This window comes from Eucyclogobius newberryi, unplaced genomic scaffold, assembly GCF_026437365.1.
Source record: "Eucyclogobius newberryi isolate DKJ021-1_F unplaced genomic scaffold, fEucNew1.0.hap1 SCAF_22, whole genome shotgun sequence".
Classification (NCBI taxonomy): Eukaryota; Metazoa; Chordata; class Actinopteri; order Gobiiformes; family Gobiidae; genus Eucyclogobius; species Eucyclogobius newberryi.
Window position 1 is genome coordinate 5,025,027 of NW_027315857.1, and position 22,005 is coordinate 5,047,031.

The window sequence follows — 22,005 nt, forward strand, 5'->3', positions numbered from 1 at the left end:
TTCTTAAAATGTTCGTTTGTGCTCTAACTTTAGAAAATTGGGAGCCCTCAGTCCAAAACTGGGAAATTTCTATTTAAAAAAATATAAACTTAGAGTGGCTTCTGAGGACTTTGTAAACACGGTGACTGAAACAAATGAAATGAAGCTTAAAACAGTTGCAACTATGTTAAGGGCAGGGTTTGGGGCAGGGTTAAAAGCTTTCAAATGTAAATCTAGTATAAAATGGCTTATTTGAACCTGGGACCCTTTCACTGTGAGGCAGTAACATTAACCACTCACCAACCACTCCCAGGATATGTTTTCATCTTTGACGCATTGCAGAAGAGGATCAGTTTGACAGTGGAGTCAGTGGTGTTTCTCTGGCCCTATAGTGACCATCTGCTCAGACGCTGTGCGGAACATATCCCTCCGCCATCTCTGTACATCTGCAGTGCCGCTCCTCTGTCTCTCCACACACTCGTTTAGAGGAATAACTGGCATTTAACGACATTTAGCCAGAGTGGCCGCGCACTGGGGGAAATGAAGCCGGCTCGCACTCAGCACGAGAGCCTTGGATTCGTCCAGATCCTTTATAAAGCCTAATGTCCGCACAGAGCCTTCAATATGACCAACTGTATACAGCCGCATGCATTAATAAGCATGCATCTAGGCTTAAAGGGCCTATATTCTTTGCACTTTTTTATTTTGGGTAGCATCAATATTCCATGCGTTTGTTATGTGTGAAAGGAAATACAAGAGTCATTTCTTTCCACACAAAATGCCATTCTGACAACAGATGACAAAAGTACATTTACTTAAGTGACTTTGTAATCAAATGATAATTCTCAGAGAGAGTTTTCAGGCACGCGACTTATTGTTAAGGCCAACAAGATTCAATGCTGTACAGGAAAGCAGGAGGTGTCGTTAGTGCTGGACTCCTGGCCAGGAGCACCTCCGTGGACCTGACTCCAGATCTGAACCATCCCCGTTTACTGGACTGACATTGAGATTGAAATGAGTCGTGAAAAGAGCCGTTAATACTGCGACGCACATGTTCATCTGGCACCGCAGACTCGTAAAGTCTCTTCAGTAGTTCAAGTCTATCAAAAAGAATGTTGTGCAAACATATTTTCAGCCTTTAAAATAAAAATAGGAGGCAAAATAACAAGAATAATGAGTAAATGTCGCCATAACAAACCCTTTTTAAAATGAACAGAGCGTGACACACTTTTCATAATCAACTAAATGTATCAGCAGTTATATCGGCCATCAACACCTCACACTTCCTTATACATCGGCCTCGTATCGACCCCACTAATCCATTGGTCTATTTTAAAGGGCTGGGCTGGTTCAGCTGCCTATGGGACATACCTCCCAAAGGGGTTTTTCACCTCCAGGTCCAGGTCAGCTGTAGGAGGAGCTCCACACCACAGCCAGATGATTGGAGAAGAAAGAATAAAACACAGGCCAAAACAAGCAGATCTTTTTGTCACTTGCTCCAATTGGAGTAATACATTTCACAATGTGACTTTACTTGAGTAATACACTCGACAGTGTAACAGTCTCTCACTCAGGTGTGAGGCCTCATTTGCACCAATGCTGTAACATAAGTTAAACCTCTTTGTTTTCTATTACGACTGACTTAAATGACTGATAGAAAACAAAGAGGTTTAGTTTCTGTTGAAACCAACAACACCTTTTCATCACCGGTGGGCAGGGCCTACCCAGAGTAGGATAAATATCTGAGTTCCCGCTCCTGATTCGCAGATTGAGAATGACTCTTGGATGAGAGTCGAAACGTTTCCACATGATACGACCTTTTCTACAATGATCATATTATCTTTACCCTGGGCATTCTGAGCGAGCCCCTGGGCTTCAGCCCACTATGTACCTCCTGTTCTCATGACGTCAAACACGCCTCTGCTGGAGCTCACACAGCCCCACATGTGGGCGTGGTCATGGGTCAGATCTCACCAAGCAAAGAATGAATCCAAACAGCGCTCCAACTTTGTTTATGTGACGCGCATCAGGCAGGTGCAAATCAGGCAGGTGCGGATCAGGCAGGTGCGGATCAGGCAGGTGCGGATCAGGCAGATCCTAGGTCATTCTATGGTTGATATTGTACACGTCGCCGCTCCAGGCATGAGGGAGGTGCGTCTTTTCTCACATTTGATTCGATTGTGAAACGCAAACTGCAACAGAACAGAGAAAGATACAATGTTGTCCAGTTCAATGTGTGTCGTGAATGCGACCTCTACTACTAAGGCTGCTCTACTACTAAGGCTGCTCTACTACTAAGGCTGCTCTACTACTAAGGCTGCTCTACTACTGAGGCTGCTCTACTACTGAGGCTGCTCTACTACTGAGGCTGCTCTACTACTAAGGCTGCTCTACTACTAAGGCTGCTCTACTACTAAGGCTGCTCTACTACTGAGGCTGCTCTACTACTGAGGCTGCTCTACTACTAAGGCTGCTCTACTACTGAGGCTGCTCTACTACTAAGGCTGCTCTACTACTGAGGCTGCTCTACTACTGAGGCTGCTCTACTACTAAGGCTGCTCTACTACTGAGGCTGCTCTACTACTGAGGCTGCTCTACTACTAAGGCTGCTCTACTACTGAGGCTGCTCTACTACTGAGGCTGCGCTACTCAAAACACCCAAAAACAATACAAAACTCAACTCCATTTGTATGTGTTTTTCTCCTCTAATGTCCAATATTTGTCCTCTGAAGGCAGTTGGCTGAGACACTTTGGCTGAGACACTTTGGCTGAGACACTTTGGCCTGACTAAATGAAGACCAGCTCCTTGTGTTCAGTGTGTTTACCTCAGCTCTCATTCAGCCATTGGTCATGAACTGGTCCAGATTTCATTTGTAAAGCTTTAATAAACGGCACAAAAATACATTCAAATATGATGCAATTCTTCAGAGCTGTGTTCATTGTACTCAAAACAGATTTGGTACTCGAGTAAAGACTGTTACACTGTACAATATGTTACTCGAGTAAAGACTGTTACACTGTACAATATGTTACTCGAGTAAAGACTGTTACACTGTACAATATGTTACTCGAGTAAAACTGTTACACTGTACAATATGTTACTCAAGTAAAACTGTTACACTGTACAATATGTTACTCGAGTAAAGACTGTTACACTGTACAATATGTTACTCGAGTAAAGACAGTTACACTGTACAATATGTTACTCGAGTAAAACTGTTACACTGTACAATATGTTACTCAAGTAAAACTGTTACACTGTACAATATGTTACTCGAGTAAAGACTGTTACACTGTACAATATGTTACTCGAGTAAAGACAGTTACACTGTACAATATGTTACTCGAGTAAAACTGTTACACTGTACAATATGTTACTCAAGTAAAACTGTTACACTGTACAATATGTTACTCGAGTAAAGACTGTTACACTGTACAATATGTTACTCGAGTAAAGACAGTTACACTGTACAATATGTTACTCGAGTAAAACTGTTACACTGTACAATATGTTACTCGAGTAAAACTGTTATACTGTACAATATGTTACTCGAGTAAAACTGTTACACTGTACAATATGTTACTCGAGTAAAGACTGTTACACTGTACAATATGTTACTCGAGTAAAACTGTTACACTGTCCAATATGTTACTCGAGTAAAGACTGTTACACGGTACAATATGTTACTCGAGTAAAGACTGTTACACTGTACAATATGTTACTCGAGTAAAGACTGTTACACGGTACAATATGTTACTCGAGTAAAGACTGTTACACTGTACAATATGTTACTCGAGTAAAGACTGTTACACTGTACAATATGTTACTCGAGTAAAACTGTTACACTGTACAATATGTTACTCGAGTAAGAGACTGTTACACTGTACGATATGTTACTCGAGTAAAGACAGTTACACTGTACAATATGTTACTCGAGTAAAGACAGTTACACTGTACAATATGTTACTCGAGTAAAGACTGTTACACTGTACAATATGTTACTCGAGTAAAGACAGTTACACTGGACAATATGTTACTCGAGTAAAACTGTCACACTGTACAATATGTTACTCGAGTAAAACTGTTACACTGTACAATATGTTACTCGAGTAAAGACTGTTACACTGTACGATATGTTACTCGAGTAAAACTGTTACACTGTCCAATATGTTACTCGAGTAAAACTGTTACACTGTACAATATGTTACTCGAGTAAGAGACTGTTACACTGTACGATATGTTACTCGAGTAAAGACAGTTACACTGTACAATATGTTACTCGAGTAAAGACAGTTACACTGTACAATATGTTACTCGAGTAAAGACTGTTACACTGTACAATATGTTACTCGAGTAAAGACAGTTACACTGGACAATATGTTACTCGAGTAAAACTGTCACACTGTACAATATGTTACTCGAGTAAAACTGTTACACTGTACAATATGTTACTCGAGTAAAGACAGTTACACTGTACAATATGTTACTCGAGTAAAGACTGTTACACTGTACAATATGTTACTCGAGTAAAGACTGTTACACTGTACGATATGTTACTCGAGTAAAACTGTTACACTGTCCAATATGTTACTCGAGTAAAGACTGTTACACTGTACGATATGTTACTCGAGTAAAGACTGTTACACTGTACAATATGTTACTCGAGTAAAGACTGTTACACTGTACAATATGTTACTCGAGTAAAACTGTTACACTGTACAATATGTTACTCGAGTAAGAGACTGTTACACTGTACGATATGTTACTCGAGTAAAGACAGTTACACTGTACAATATGTTACTCGAGTAAAGACAGTTACACTGTACAATATGTTACTCGAGTAAAGACTGTTACACTGTACAATATGTTACTCGAGTAAAGACAGTTACACTGTACAATATGTTACTCGAGTAAAACTGTCACACTGTACAATATGTTACTCGAGTAAAACTGTTACACTGTACAATATGTTACTCGAGTAAAGACAGTTACACTGTACAATATGTTACTCGAGTAAAGACTGTTACACTGTACGATATGTTACTCGAGTAAAACTGTTACACTGTCCAATATGTTACTCGAGTAAAGACTGTTACACTTTACGATATGTTACTCGAGTAAAGACTGTTACACTGTACGATATGTTACTCGAGTAAAGACTGTTACACTGTACAATATGTTACTCGAGTAAAGACTGTTATACTGTACAATATGTTACTCGAGTAAAGACTGTTACACTGTACAATATGTATCTCAATTAGAAGTAAAATTGTCTGAATAGTGATTCAATAAATACCCTGAGAAGTACAATTCAAACAAAAAGTGACTAAAGTACTAAAGTAACAAATACAAGCTCCCTAGATTCTAACACTCTCATTACAACGATCGCTTATTAGGCTGATCTTGGATGTCTTTTTATGTCAGGCCTGAACCTCCTGAAGAGCTGTTTCTTTTTTCTTTTAGACCTGGATTGGATCTACAAAGGCAGAAAAAACAGGCTTTAATGGAGGTTTGATGTGGGAGCGGGGCTTTTGTCTTGCTGAACATAATGTTCGGTGTGCGAGGCGGAGACCACCTCAGAGGGCCACGTCAGGACACTCTCAGAATAAAGCAGCTCTTTTTAGAAAATTACACCATTATGACCCTCATCCTGTTGCATTACCTGACTTGATTTTCTGTTGCCACAGTAACCGCTCCATTACGGCTCTAATTGCCGAAGCGGAACAATACATGTCATCATTTTAGAGACATTTCTGCCACGGCTGGCTCTGAATCTTTGTCATGGTAATTGTGAGAACACGTGTGCTGCACCTGGAGGTTTAATGTGGCCTGTTCTGACAGCAGCATAAAGAGTGAGGGCTGCTCCACGCTTCCTCTGGGACGGCCTGCCATGGAGCGAGTGGGAGCAGGAGTTCCAACAGGGTCTGAAAGGTCCAACACAGGGTCTGAAAGGTCCAACACAGGGTCTGAAAGGTCCAACACAGGGTCTAAAAGGTCCAACACAGGGTCTGAAAGGTCCAACACAGGGTCTGAAAGGTCCAACTCAGGGTCTAAAAGGTCCAACACAGGGTCTGAAAGGTCCAACACAGGGTCTGAAAGGTCCAACACAGGGTCTGAAAGGTCCAACACAGGGTCTGAAAGGTCCAACACAGGGTCTGAAAGGTCCAATGCAGAGTCTAAAAGGTCCAACACAGGGTCTGAAAGGTCCAACACAGGGTCTAAAAGGTCCAACACAGGGTCTGAAAGGTCCAACACAGGGTCTGAAAGGTCCAATGCAGAGTCTAAAAGGTCCAACACAGGGTCTAAAAGGTCCAACACAGGGTCTAAAAGGTCCAACACAGGGTCTAAAAGGTCCAACACAGGGTCTAAAAGGTCCAACACAGGGTCTGAAAGGTCCAACACAGGGTCTGAAAGGTCCAATGCAGAGTCTAAAAGGTCCAACACAGGGTCTGAAAGGTCCAACACAGGGTCTGAAAGGTCCAATGCAGAGTCTAAAATGTCCAACACAGGGTCTGAAAGGTCCAACACAGGGTCTGAAAGGTCCAACACAGGGTCTGAAAGGTCCAACACAGGGTCTAAAAGGTCCAACACAGGGTCTGAAAGGTCCAATGCAGAGTCTAAAAGGTCCAACACAGGGTCTAAAAGGTCCAACACAGGGTCTAAAAGGTCCAACACAGGGTCTAAAAGGTCCAACACAGGGTCTGAAAGGTCCAACACAGGGTCTAAAAGGTCCTACACAGGGTCTGAAAGGTCCAACACAGGGTCTGAAAGGTCCAATGCAGAGTCTAAAAGGTCCAACACAGGGTCTAAAAGGTCCAACACAGGGTCTAAAAGGTCCAACACAGGGTCTAAAAGGTCCAACACAGGGTCTGAAAGGTCCAACACAGGGTCTAAAAGGTCCTACACAGGGTCTGAAAGGTCCAACACAGGGTCTGAAAGGTCCAATGCAGAGTCTAAAAGGTCCAACACAGGGTCTAAAAGGTCCAACACAGGGTCTAAAAGGTCCAACACAGGGTCTAAAAGGTCCAACACAGGGTCTAAAAGGTCCAACGCAGGGTCTAAAAGGTCCTACACAGGGTCTGAAAGGTCCAACACAGGGTCTAAAAGGTCCAATGCAGAGTCTAAAAGGTCCAATGCAGAGTCTAAAAGGTCCAATGCAGAGTCTAAAAGGTCCAACACCCGGTCTGAAAGTCCAGCAGAATCTGAAGTCCAGCTGGGTCAAAAATGTCCACCATAGGGTCTAAAAGGTCTAACTTAGTGTCTAAAAGGTCCAACACAGTGTCTAAAACAGTGGTCCTCAAACTTTTTGACTCGAGGGCCACATTGGGTTCTAAAATTTGGCCGAGGGGCGGGGCCAGGAGAGGGGCGGGGCCAGGAAAATATGGTGTGTTTGTGTGAACGAATGAATTACTATAAATGACACGCAAGATTTGACCTGTAACTTGTAACAAAGCCACAAATGCATTAAATTATGATTAATTATCCACTGTCTTCTACTGTCCACAAGAGTCTTCTACTGTCCACAAGAGTCTTCTACTGTCCACAAGAGTCTTCTACTGTCCACAAGAGTCTTCTACTGTGCACAAGAGTCTTCTACTGTCCACAAGAGTCTTCTACTGTCCACAAGAGTCTTCTACTGTCCACAAGAGTCTTCTACTGTCCACAAGAGTCTTCTACTGTGCACAAGAGTCTTCTACTGTCCACAAGAGTCTTCTACTGTCCACAAGAGTCTTCTACTGTGCACAAGAGTCTTATACTGTCCACAAGAGTCTTATACTGTCCACAAGAGTCTTCTACTGTCCACAAGAGTCTTCTACTGTCCACAAGAGTCTTCTTCTGTCCACAAGAGTCTTCTACTGTCCACAAGAGTCTTCTACTGTCCACAAGAGTCTTCTTCAGTGTCAAACACTTGCACTTTCTGCTTGATTGGCCCCGGTGGCGGTTTGTGGTGAATTTTATTTTCTGCGCGCTATAGATTTAGTGCGCGCACTATGTGCGAGCAGTGCGCAGCTGCGCAGGTGCAGCTTAGAGGGAACAGTGGCATCTCTTGGGGAAATGTGGGCATTACAGGCAAAAGGTAAAATGAACGGCCACAGTATCATGAGTTTGAATCCCGACTCCGACATTTGCTGCATATCCTCCTTTCTCTCTCATCATTCCCATTCCTTTCTTTCCCATTCCATCTACTGTCTAATAAAGCCTACGGCAAACAAACAAAAAAATAGTTTTGATAAGTTGGACAAGCTTGGCGGGCCGGATTGAAAGGCCCAACGGGCCGGATGTGGCCCGCGGGCCGTAGTTTGGGGACCACTGTTGTAGAGGTTAAAAGGCCCACTATAGGGTCTAAAACAGGGTCAATTCAATTTCCAGGGGGCCTAATTGTCTGAGGGCCAAACTACAAAACAACACAATTTCACATTTTACATCCATTATCCACTAACACCTCTCAATGGTGCTTTTGGAAGATCAGAAGATCATAGCAACATATCCAGGACTAGACCAGGTTCATATCTAAACCTAGTGTAGGTCTACGTTTGGATTACATCTGGTGTAAAACACGTCTTGAACAGGACGAGACCACATAAGCTCAACCATCATAGAGAATGGGCCGGACCTCAAGAGGCCCAACATAAGGTCTAAAAGTCCAACAACCCGAACAAGTTCAGTGAATTTAGAAATGATGAGAAAACTGATTACATAAGACGTTATGAGTTATTAAAAATGTACAACACATAAGGCTAAATTAGTTACTAAACTCATAACATTGCTTATTATACTGTATTGTTTTATTTTATGTTTTATTCGCTGTTAATGACTTTATTATTGTCTATACCAATCCGAAAACAAAAGCATTAAAATGTCAAGTTCTATTCATTTATTTTGTGGATTGGAACAGAACAGATCCTCAACATTTCACAGATGCAGCTGGTCACTACTTACTTCATATAAGAGAAAACATTGAAGTTGTTAGATTTCATTTGATTAGTTCTATTGCCTCCTGTTGTTGTGTATAACATAATTTATCGAACAGAAACAACAAACTAAATATTTAAATGAAGTTAAATCTGGGATTTTTAGAGATGCGATGAATGAACCCAGATTTAAGAATACATACTTCCTCCTGGAACATTCAATGAATTTCAAGTTCATACAGAGCTGAAAATAATAATAGACAAGTATAAATCTAAAACCTGATGGAACAATTGCTTCCTCACATCAGAAGTGCAGAGCTGTGTGTGTCAGTCTCTCTTCGTTCTCCTTTTCCACAGTTTGTTATGTTACAACCTTATTCTAAAATCCATTAAACTCATTATCTGAGTCTCAAATTCCTACAAACAAAACCCCATGATGACACGCACACGCATACACACACACACGCACACACACACACACACACACACACACACGCACACGCACGCACACGCACACACACACACACACATACACACACACACGCACACACACACACACGCACACACACACACACACACACACACGCACACGCACGCACACACACACACACGCACACACACGCACACACACACACACACACACACACGCACACGCAAGCACGCACACGCACGCACGCACGCACACACGCACGCACACACACGCACGCACGCACGCACACACACACACACACACACGCACGCAAGCACGCACACAAACACACACACACACAAAACACCTGTTCATAAGTATTCAGAGTCTTTGCTCAATACTTTGCTGAGGCACTTTTGGTATTAATTACAGCCTCAAGTCTTTTTCAGTTTAATGATACAAACTCACACTTGTTTAAGGGCAGTTTGTTTTTTCATTTCTCTTTATAGAACCTCCAAACCCCAATAAGTTTGTTTGGCGAGCACCGGTTCACATCAGATCTCTCCAGAGACGTTCAATTGGGTTCAAGTCTGGCCACTGGGCCACTCAAGGACATTCACAGCCCTTTGTTCTCCTGGCTGTGGGCTGAGGGTCGTTTGTCTGTTGGAAGATGAACCTTTGTCCCAGTCGGAGGTCCTGAGTGCTCTGTGTGAGCACTGAGTGCACTGCTGCATTAATCATTCTGTTGTTGATTATTACTAGTCTCTCAGTTCCTGCTGCTGAAAAACATCTCCACATCTCCACAGTATGATGCTGCCACCACCATGCTGCACTGTAGGGATGATATTGGATGATATTGATGAGCGGTGCCTGGTTTCCTCCAGACATGACGCTCGCCCTTCAAGCCAAAGAGTTCATTTACATTCATTGTAATTGGTGCCAGTTTTATATCAGTCTATTTCAACACAGTTTTTCCTGTAGTTCCTCCAAACACAGGTCTTCTTATCTCGGATAACTGAGAATCTTAAAGTCCTTAATTCTTTCTCCAAACCTGGTGTTGTTAGATACTTCTCTAGCCACAACTGCCCCGAGGCAGATGGACTGAAGTAAGCCTGCCATTATGTACCATTTGCCCCTTTGACCGCTGCCAAACCCACAAAATTCAAACTGTCTCCTTCAGGAACAGTTTAAATACCTATAAAAGTCATGTTTGTCCACGTCAAAGGATTATTTAAAGCTCTTCAGATGATTCTCCTTTACAATCTGGTAAAAGACCTTTATACCTTTTGTTGTCCAGACTTTAAATCTTAAGTATGTGCTGTTAGGTGTGAAATTTGGATCATACGCCAACCAATTTAAGATTTTAACCTCTTTGTTTAGTTTGTGTGTGTTGAGAAGTTCCTTCCATGTTGTAAGCACTGATTTTACCCAAGGATTCTTAAAATCCTCCAAATGACATTTATCATCTGCCAGTAAAGCCTTCGTATTGTGGATCACACCAGTACTCTGATCTGAGCTGAAATAAAGTCATTTTTCAGGCAAGGTAAACCCAAGCTGCATTTTCCTTTTAATAATTGTAAAGTTGTGAACCAGATATTGTTTTTTTCCTTGCCACACACATCTTGAGATTCCTTTATTCCACTCATCAAACAGCAGTTGGGGATTGAAACTGGGAGAGTCTGGAACAAATCTGGGTTTCAATACTTAATTCATATCTTTACAGTTTTTTTGTATTGTTTCAGCACAGTTTTCAAAACACACAATTAGCAAAACACTATAGATCCTTTGGAAAATTAAACACTCTTGTAAAAATGATACACTTCTTTTTAAAACCACACTTTGTTACCATATGAAACACACACGTTTCACATGACTATACTCTGTTTGCACGAGTTACACTCTGCTGTGATAAAATTAGAGTAGACTACTATCAACAAAGAACAATTACTGTAAATTGTAAATTCACCAAATGTTTGTGACCAATGTTGCAGACTGTAGAAACTCATTTATTTCGAATAAAACGTCACTTTAGGTAAATAAATAAAAAAAACACACAAAAAACTAGACATTGTCTCTTGGCCGAGCTGGATCAGGCCAGAGAATTTCATCCACGTCGCAGGCAACGTTGTCATTCACAAGACATCTCGGAAAGAAACGTCCATGAAAGACTCCTCCATCTGGTCACATGACTCCTCCATCTGGTCACATGACTCCTCCATCTGGTCACATGACTCCTCCATCTGGTCACATGACTCCTCCATCTGGTCACATGACTCCTCCATCTGATCACATGACTCCTCCATCTTGTCACATGACTCCTCCATCTGGTCACATGACTCCTCCATCTGGTCACATGACTCCTCCATCTGGTCACATGACTCCTCCATCTGGTCACATGACTCCTCCATCTGATCACATGCCTCCTCCATGGATTGGATGAGGGGAACCTCAGCCTGGAGACGGAGATCATGTACTTTCCACCGCCGAGAGAAACTCTTCTATAGGATTGAGGAATGGAGAGTATGGTGGAAGATTCTCCTCGTTCTCCTTGTTCTCCACGTCCTCCTCGTTCTCCTCGTCCTCCACGTCGTCTTACTCTTTCTCTTTCCATTGTGCTTGAAGACCGATGAACTCACCTGCTGTTTTTTATAGTGCTTAAACCTGATTGGTGCGTCTACAATGAAGCAGACGAGTGTTTGCACCTGATGACTGTTTTGAACCAATTGGAGTTGGACTGTGTGGTCATGTGACAGTCAGTGCTTTGCAAGGAAGTGACTTCATGATAGGTTTTTGTGTGTAATGTATGTTAAGTGTGTGTAGAGTTTTACAACAAGTGTGAGGTTGACAATGAGCTTGTAGTTTTGCAAACATGGGCTGATGTTTTGCTTCTTGAGCGTAAGGTCTTGCTAATAGTGAACTACTTTTAATTTTAGAGTGTAAGGAATCCAAAAAAACTGTAACGCTTCATTGAGGTGAACCCGTCGCTCTCCAGAGATGATCTCTGTTATCTCAGCTTGTCATTTTTTGCTCTTCTGACATAACAGGCCAGTTGAGGGTGTTCAGAAAGGAATTTATACCATCCTCTATATTTTCTGAAATCTTAGAGAAAAGTTTTTTTTTAAGAAGGATTCAAATCCTGGATTTGGTCTTGTTTGGTTAAGTTTGCATTACTTTGCCTGTCTCGTATTTTAAAAATAGTAATGGTAATACAATTCTGTTTATTTGAAGTGACTGATATGATATTGATGTAATATGTTTGTTTTTGACATCAGACTTTATGCTCCATGTTGGCTGTCTGCTTTAGTACATAAACTCTGTGCCTAGTTGCATCCACTCATTGGATTGCAATGTAGGAGATTGGATTTGTGGGGGGGAAATGACAAATACATGTAGTGGGCCACTGGGGGGTGGACTGGAAAGGTGTCTCGTTCTTTGTGAGGATTGGAGCGAGGAGCAGCCAGGGAGCCCATCACCTCCTCTTTTTGATCATTTATCATTGTTTTCGGAATAAACCCTTCTGTTTTATTTTTTAAAACAAGGCTTTAATATAGGCTTTATTGACAGGAAAGTACAGAGTGAAATGTGGGATGAGAGAGAAGGGAGGACATGCAGTAAATTGTCTAGAATTGAACTCACGACACTGCGGCCAACTGCACCTGGAGCATAGCATATGTGTGCCTTAACCACCCGAGCACTGGACAGCACCAACCTGTTTGTTTTCTATGTTATCTTTTCATTTGTTTCCTGTTTCTGTAGTTTTTGTGTTTGTGTTGTGTTTGACCAGAGAGTTTAAAGTTTAAAAATGAGAAAAGTAAGAATGTACATTATATAGTGACAAGACACATTTGAACGAAACCTAACATAAAAAACGAACACAATTTTGCTACAAATATTGTACTATTCATCAGTCAGCAAACACAGGAGGAGAGTGGCAATATTGATTTCACACCAAATAGCTTTTTTTGGACAGACAAAGAAAGCAGATTTGTACGGAACCCCCAGTCAGTGCACTGTCCAGTACCCCTCCCAGGGACGCCAAGAAGACCAGGTACTCTGCACTGCTGTTTGGCCCATAGGCCGACACAACATGAAGGCGTAGAGACCCTCTCATTCGCTGGGGTAAACTCCATCATGCGCCGGTTGAGCTATGGGGCTATAAGTAAGCCCACACCAGCCCGCCACTTCTCATTGCAGGCAACGCCAGAGCGTCCAGCCTCTCTCGAAGAGATGGGTTCCAGAGCCCAAACTGTGCGTGGTGACCCCAGAGCCCCATGTACCCAGAGCTAGTTTCCGTGTCCGGAGATCTGGTCGTTGAGGCCCACGCCGTCAATCGTCGTACAGATTTCAGCACCGACCCCTTACTGATCCTTCTGCAGGTGGTGGGTCCACGGGAGGACAGCCCCACATCACTCCTTCAGGTTGAGCATGGGCCCTGTGTGGAAAGACCCAGCCACCAGACACTCCGGCGAGCGCCCACTCCAGTCTGGGGTGTGGTCCTCCATAAAGATCTATCAACAATTTTGGAGAAAAATTATACCCCTCTTTGTCACGATAAAAAAAATATTTTGAAAAATGGACTCTTATCCCATACTTAAGTCCAAGTCAAAGGATTGAAACAATGGAAATTAATGTTTTGCGAAGATTTATGTTCCAGACTCTTCCAGTTTCCATTCCCAACTGGCTGTTTGAGTGGAATATACAAATGTAAAAATATTGAGAGTAATGTGGTGCCGGGGGTTCCTGTACAGGCTTCACTGGCAGATGACAGACGCTTGAGTCATTTGGGGGAACTGGACAAACTAATCAAAACATACAACCTAAAGAACTATGTTAAAATCTTACACTGGTTGGCTTATGAACAGCACATGTTTGAGATTTAAGTTTGGATAACAAAAGGTATATATTTTTTTACCAGATTGTAAAAGATAATAACATGAAAAAAATTGCAACAAACTCCTCCTTGAGCGTTAGCCCGATCAACCTAAAATGTTGTGAAACTCATCTTCAGTAGTGGGCCATCAATAGTGACCACATTTTTAAGTGCAACGATCTGTGCGGAAATGCCGAACATTTTACCAAGAATTTCTAAAATATTGCCTTTGGAATGGGGACCACAACATTGAGACCTTCCAGAATGTATACAATTTAGCACAACATTCTTTTTTGGCGTTCTGATCAAAAATATCTAATCAAACTCATGCCATATTTCTTATGGCATGATATTTCTTATGGCATAGCCGTAGCCGTAGCAATGAAACAAACCTCCAAATCTCAGACAGTTTAACATGTTTACACTTCATGCTTTTACAAACTCCTCCTTGGGCATTAGAGTTTAAATTTGGTGAAAATCATCTTACAGAGTGCGGCATCAAAAGTAAGTACTATAGTTTCTGTATGACAGAAAATATAGAACGTTTCATTCCACAATAACGAAGGCGCATTAGCGCCCTCTCCTCTTGGGTCGTGGGGCAGTGGCACGGGCGAGGACTGATCATTGCCGCTTGCTGCTATATTTAGGCCCGAGCGCCACAAGCTGGCGAGAGGCCTACTAGTTACGTTGCTCCTTTGCAAAGCTGCGAAAGTGAGGAAGTGCACACGAAATCGAGCGTGAAGCACCCGCCCGCATCCAAACACTCCTTGACGCACTCGTCCACTCATGCACGTCCCGCGCATACTAATTAGTAGTCTTAGTGACACTCATCTTCAGTAGTGGGCCATTAAAAGTTAACAAAACTTTTGCAGAAGCACAAGTTCCGCACATTTTCCCAAGAATTTCCAAAATATACTTTTTGAATGGGGAACACAAACTGTTCTTCAAGTTATTCCAAAAATCATAACATTTTACACAAAATAATATTTATTTCGTTTTTGCCAATCAAAAAATCTAATCACAATATTTCTTACGGCCGTAGCGATGGCAGAGGCCTGCCATGTTATGCCAATGGGAAAACCGCACAATCGCTTACACTTTCTACTTTTGCAAACTCATCCTTGGGCATTAGCGCTGCCAAGCTTAAATCTGGTGAAAAACATCTTCAGGAGTGGGGCATTACACCCAAAGTATTGACATTTTCAGAACACAATAATCCCCTTATTTGTAAAGCAAAGGAGAGGAGACGGTGCTCATTGCGGGGAGGCGGCGTGGCACAGGCGAGGACCGATCGCTGCCGCTTGTGCCGATATTTATTCTATATATAATTATTTTATTTAAGTATTATTATTATTAGGAGGAAAAAAGATGTTCTAAATTCATAAAATCAGATTAATTACACCCCTACAAAAGTAGATAGATAAAGAAAAATCATTTTATATTCATTAGGAATATTTAAGAGATCTGTCAAGGAACTGACTCGATAAGAGTAAACAACGCCATTGATATCAACGAGATCGTCTCAATTCCCATCGGGGTCTTCAAGGTCCACTAAAGTTTTAAGGTATTGAAGGTCCATCAAGATTCGGTCAGAAGGTCAAACAGGATCAAGGGTTAGATTGGTCCAACAGGGTGTGAAGGTCCAGCAGATAAAACAGTTCTGTTCTACATTTGCTGGAAAGCGAATGAATAATGAAGCAATTTGTAACGTAAATGTTTGCATCTGGATAAGCACTATGCACTATATTTTTCATTTTGATTGATCAATATTATTAAATCACTATTCGCTACCAAACTGGATGGTGTAACCATAGTAACAGTTAACCAAAGGAGGCTGTATGAGATGTTTACCCCTCATAACCTCATCTTCTGCACCAGACCAGAGCGTGAGAGAGCAGAGCCACCAGGAGCCGTCCTAATCAATGCTTCAAACATCCCAGTGCTGGAACAAGGCGATTGAAGCATTTCTGAAGCACCACGGTGGTCTCCAGCAGCTTCTGAGCAACAAAGCAATGAGAGTGACGCACCTACCGCTGATTAGAGATAATTATGAGTTCTGATTAAAGCTTTTAATTAGTGCAGCTCAGCACTCCAAGTGGTGAGTGCGGCAGAGAGTGAGGAGAGGCGGGGAGAAGGAGAGGTGGGAGGGGTCAGGGGGAAACAGAGTGGGAGGGGTCAGGGGTGAGCCAAAACAATAATTACATGTTTAAATATTTTGTCAACATATGAGAGCCGATCCATGCAATGGAATGAAGAAAACTGTAAATATTGATGCAGACATACTACGCAAAAATCAACTTTTATAATCAATTCAATTATGAATATTTCATGATCGCAGACACCATGTTATGGTCTGCCATGTAATGTTTATTAAGGTAGGTGCCTGTTTATCAGTGCTAATGCTAACCTAACATAAATGATTACATGTACAATTCAGTCAAAATCCTGTAAATCCTTCATGCAAGATTGTTTTGGTGTTCCACAAAAGTCCTTTCATCAGATATTTTGTTCCTTCCTGTCTCTCGCTTCCAGCAGAAGGTCACATGACGTCTACAGGAACACTTCTATCACCAGCTGAATGTAGAACACTGTCATGTATCTGTACAGCCTGTTCCTCCTGGTTTCACGTTCTCCTCCCTCCATCCCTCTGCTCGCTCCATCTGTCTGCCCTCGCTCGTACCTCCATTTCCAGCTGCTGCATAATTAATTAGCAGCTCTGTTCACTATCAATGCAATTACTGTGGACTGGAAAAGCGCGTGGGCCGGGCATGAAACAGACAGACTGAAAAGAAGAAAGGATCTTCTAAAAGCGGCTAAAACAAAAGCCGAGCGTGTCGTGTAAGTGCGGTGAACTAGTTTCAGAAATGAGTGAGCTAATGTGAGAACAGCTCTGTATTACGCTCTGATACTTATGAAATATTAAATCAAAATCAGGCACTTAAAAGTGATCAAATCATCCTTCTTTTTTAACTTTGGGAAAACCTTGGCTTGTGAAATAATAATAATAATAATAATAATACATATACAGTAAAATAATGCATCTCAAATTGAGAACCCATTTCTTAAAATTGTCAATGATCATAAATATGTCTCCAGCCGATCATCCGTCAGTAAAAATATTTGAATTGGAGCAGAATTCAGACTTTGGACGAAGAAATTAGAATCTTGTGTTAAAAGCATTAACTCCATTTTGGAAATGAAAAATCAAATAAAAAGGCATATATGTTTGTCACATGAAATAACAAAATCAAATAGAAATAGTGGTTCATCAATACCAGAAAAAAAATCAGAACGAGAAATGGGTTAGAGTCCTTTTGTACCTTCAAATTGCTGATCGAGGAACCTCTCACTCACAGGACTTAGTCTGAGCGGGACCTTTATGAAGTGGAATTTGATCTAAACTCAATTTAAAGGCAGCATCACGTTTGAGAGCAAATTAGACAGTCCCTCTGCAGAGCACTGTGGAATGAAGTAGTTTAAACACACATCTGAAAATGTGTGCAGTGCCACTCATGGCAGAGTGGATAGCACACATGCTGCCAGTTTACTGCATGCCCACCCTCATGTCAGGCTACACTGTTCTGTTCAATAAAACCTATAGGCCAAAAATCCTTTCAAATGTGAAAGCATAAAAGTGTTCATTATATGATTTTGTTTCCAACATTTTAAATCACACAGGTATAATGACTTTCTATGGTGCTCTTATTTATGCCAGACCTATGTCAATGCCCTAACATTAACCAAACCTAACCCTAAACCAGGGGTGGGCAAACTACGGCCCGCGGGCCACATCCGGCATAGCTTGTCCAAGTAATATATATAAAAGATAAAAAATAAATTGCCCTCAGGCATCTGTCTTTACTTGTATTATCCTTAATAAATATGACGTGAAATGAAGTAAATAATACATTCAATAGCCTATATTTGACAGAAAAGTGATATTTTATTTGATATTTGATTTTTGGGATTTTTTTTTTCACACAATGATGGCGGGCCGGCCCTCCGCTACTTGCCTGGATTCAAATATGGCCCTCGGAGGAAAATAATTGCCCACCCCTGGCTTAAACCGTTGTGTGCACAAGGCTGGACATCTGGATCATACCACAGCACTATTCCTAAAATCAAAATGACTGACATTGTCTGATATAGTAGCCTCTCAAACATTACCACTGGTATTTAAGGCCAAGGAGTCCTGACTCTGGCACCAGCAGGAGGCAGGTCCAGGTTTAGTCCTGACTCTGGCACCAGCAGGAGGCCGGTCCATGTTTAGTCCTGACTCTGGCACCAGCAGGAGGCCGGTCCATGTTTAGTCCTGACTCTGGCACTAGCAGGAGGCCGGTCCATGTTTAGTCCTGACTCTGGCACCAGCAGGAGGCCGGTCCATGTTTAGTCCTGACTCTGGCACCAGCAGGAGGCCGGTCCATGTTTAGTCCTGACTCTGGCACTAGCAGGAGGCCGGTCCATGTTTAGTCCTGACTCTGGCACCAGCAGGAGGCCGGTCCATGTTTAGTCCTGACTCTGGCACCAGCAGGAGGCCGGCCCATGTTTAGTCCTGACTCTGGCACCAGCAGGAGGCCGGTCCATGTTTAGTCCTGACTCTGGCACCAGCAGGAGGCCGGTCCATGTTTAGTCCTGACTCTGGCACCAGCAGGAGGCCGGTCCAGGTTTAGTCCTGACTCTGGCACCAGCAGGAGGCCGGTCCATGTTTAGTCCTGACTCTGGCACCAGCAGGAGGCCGGTCCAGGTTTAGTCCTGACTCTGGCACCAGCAGGAGGCCGGTCCACACACTGATCTGTTGGATGCAGTGACAGAGTGAATCCACTGGTCCATATTCACCTGAGACAGTGAAACATAGATCTGACTCGTCTGCATAATTGTGATTGGACACATTTTTGCTGCGTATCAACTGACCTAACGTCAGCATAGAACTGACCCTTGGGGCACCCCATAGGTCAGGGGCATGTGGTCTGAGACACAGTTACTAATTCCAACAAAGAACTTCCTGTCTTTCAAAGAGGACATTAACCAGTTTAGGGCGGGGCCAGTGATGCCCACCCAGTCCTCTAGTCTCTGTAAGAGGATCCCATGATCGACGGTGTCAAAAGCAGCACTCAGATCTAACAGAATCAAGACTTAGGCTTGGCCCGTGTCTGTTCAATCGACTAATGTCCTGACTTAGGACTTTCCCTTTGTGACTTGAGCCTAATGACTTGGAATGACTTGCGTTTTAAAGGCTATGTGTGACGGACATGTAGTGTTGGTCAAGTCATTAAAATGCAATGAATGCACATTTTCTACGTATTTTAACTGAAAGCTGCTTCACTGCACAAGCCTCGAGCAGGAAAAATATGCTTTTAGGGTATTTTGGGTTGATGAGCGGCTGTGACGCTGTCTTCACACTCCACTTGTGCAATCTAGTTTGGGCATAATGTATGTAAATGTGGTGCATTTATGTTTTTGTGAACCATGTGTTCCTCATACTTTGTGTTTCACAAACGCATTACTTCAAATCACTTCAGGGAAGGACTGAGTGAACGTCTTTGGATGGATTGAACGTATTATAACATGTCTGAGTGAAGAAAAAACTTGTGATTAGATGTTTATTATTCACACAACAATATTAATGGACATGAACATTCACTACATGAGCACAGGCAGCTCCAGAAAGAACTGATGTGAAAGGCATAAGAACCCAAGCAATCTGCGCCTTATATCTTTACAGAAAAGAGCCTTTATTTGACATAAACTTACCTAGTATTGTCCAAGATCTCATTCAAAAATATTGAATCACTGACTTGCAATTGCAATAATTAAAAGCATTGTTAAGCCACAGCAATACTGTTTGTAGCAGTGCACAACAGCGCAAAACTTAACGTAACCCCAGTTCTTTGATAACTGTGGGGCATCCCCTTGGGCGTCCATAGATGGTCATACCCAAGGCATATTATATTTCTGGATTCACAATCAACTCAGTTTGCAAGCCCAGCTCAGGTTAAGCAGGGGCGGGCCAGAGAATACAGGGGCTGGGGCTTTAAAGGGAAACCACTCACTGAGAAACTGTACGGTTTTAAATGTAATGTGTACATAGGGGGCTTTTACACCTGTACATAGAGGGCTTTTATTCAAAATAGTCAGGTTAAAAAATCTAGGAGGCAACTCAGGGGGGAAAGTGGCTTGAGTTGTTTGAGTGACAGGCGACAGTCAGAGAAACTGTGCTTTGTTGGTTTACACCATTTTACCGAGAACTGTAGCTTCTTCAACAAAAGTCAACACCTCTTATGCACCACCAGGACCTCAAGTGGGAGCCCACCATCACCCGGGACCTCAAGTGGGAGCCACCATCACCCGGGACCTCCAGTGGGAGCCACCATCACCCGGACCTCAAGTGGGAGCCACCATCAGCTCCTCATCAAGAAGGCCCAGCAGAGGATGTACTTCCTGCAGCAGCTGAGGAGAGACAAGCTGACAGCGGAGATGATGGTGCAGTTCTACACGGCCATCATTGAGTCCATCCTCACCTCCTCCATCACCTCCTCCATTACCTCCTCCATCACCTCCTCCATCACCGTGTGGTACGCTGGAGCCACAGCCAGGGACAAGCAGAGACTCTAACGCATTGTGCGCTCTCCTGAGAAGGCGATCAGCTGCAGACTTCTCTCTGTAGGAGAGGATCTCTGTAGGACCTATACGTCTCTAGGGCTCTGGGACCCTTCTCACCCTGGACACTCCCCTCAGGCTGGAGGCCACTCCCCGCAGGCAGGAGGCCAGAACCTGCCGCCACAAGAACAGTTTCTTTCCCTCTGCTGTTGGACTCATGAACACTTCTTAAACTCCTGTCACTTTAACTAATTTAATCACTCGCTGTACTGTTCACTTTCTGTCCTACATTTGTAAATTTACCTGTAAATGTTGCGTACATAGTACTTTATATAGGTTGTTATTATTATTTCATGTTGCACCAAATCACCAAAGCAAGTTCCTATGTTTGTGAATTATGGTCATTGGCAATGGCAATAAACCTTTTCTGATTCTGATTCTGATTCTGATTCTGATGCTAATCTGCTCCTTCTGAGGGATGAGACATACACTTAGTGGCCAAAAAGAACACACACAGCGACACACTGCAACCAAGCCCTCTCAGTAGAGTGAGGAAAGCACATCGATCCACACTGCAGGTCCATTCTCTCAGATTGGCTTCAGGCTCTGGCTTCAGGCTCTGGCTTCAGGCTCTGCCTGAGTTCCATGCTTCTCACCCTGCCCTCTGGTCACAGGGGGAGATGGGGAGAGCACACTCAGTTGGCAGCATGCACAGCTACAACATAAAAAACAGTGTGTAAGCGTCCCTTTAACCTGTACAGTACAACCCAGTCCCTATGACTCCGGTTTCCGTCTGCATCACATGCTCCTCACGCTCTGCTTCCCCGGGTCGCTGCAACACTGGAGATGAAGAGAGCGTACACAATGGGGAGAAAGTGGGAACAGCAAAAAAGGTGCGATAAGAGTCGTCCCTTTAAACTTCAGGTAAACGCGCTGAATATTAGTTTCACATGTTTCACTACGAATCCCGGCTCCAGATCTCGTCTGCCTCTTGTCCTGGCCTCTGATCTCGTTGTCACAGCTGAACTGACCTCTTAGAGAGAGATGACTCGAAAAAAAATCCAGGATTCAGCTCTTTTTTTCTCTTGTGCTTCCTCATCCGACCTTGTGTGTCCTCATCTTACCCCGACCAGCCTTCAGCCTGTGTCCCGTTTCCTGGTCCTGTTGTCCCATGAGACTCTTCCCCCAGGTACATTCAGGTGTGTTTTTACACTCTAGTCCCAATGAGTGGTAGTAC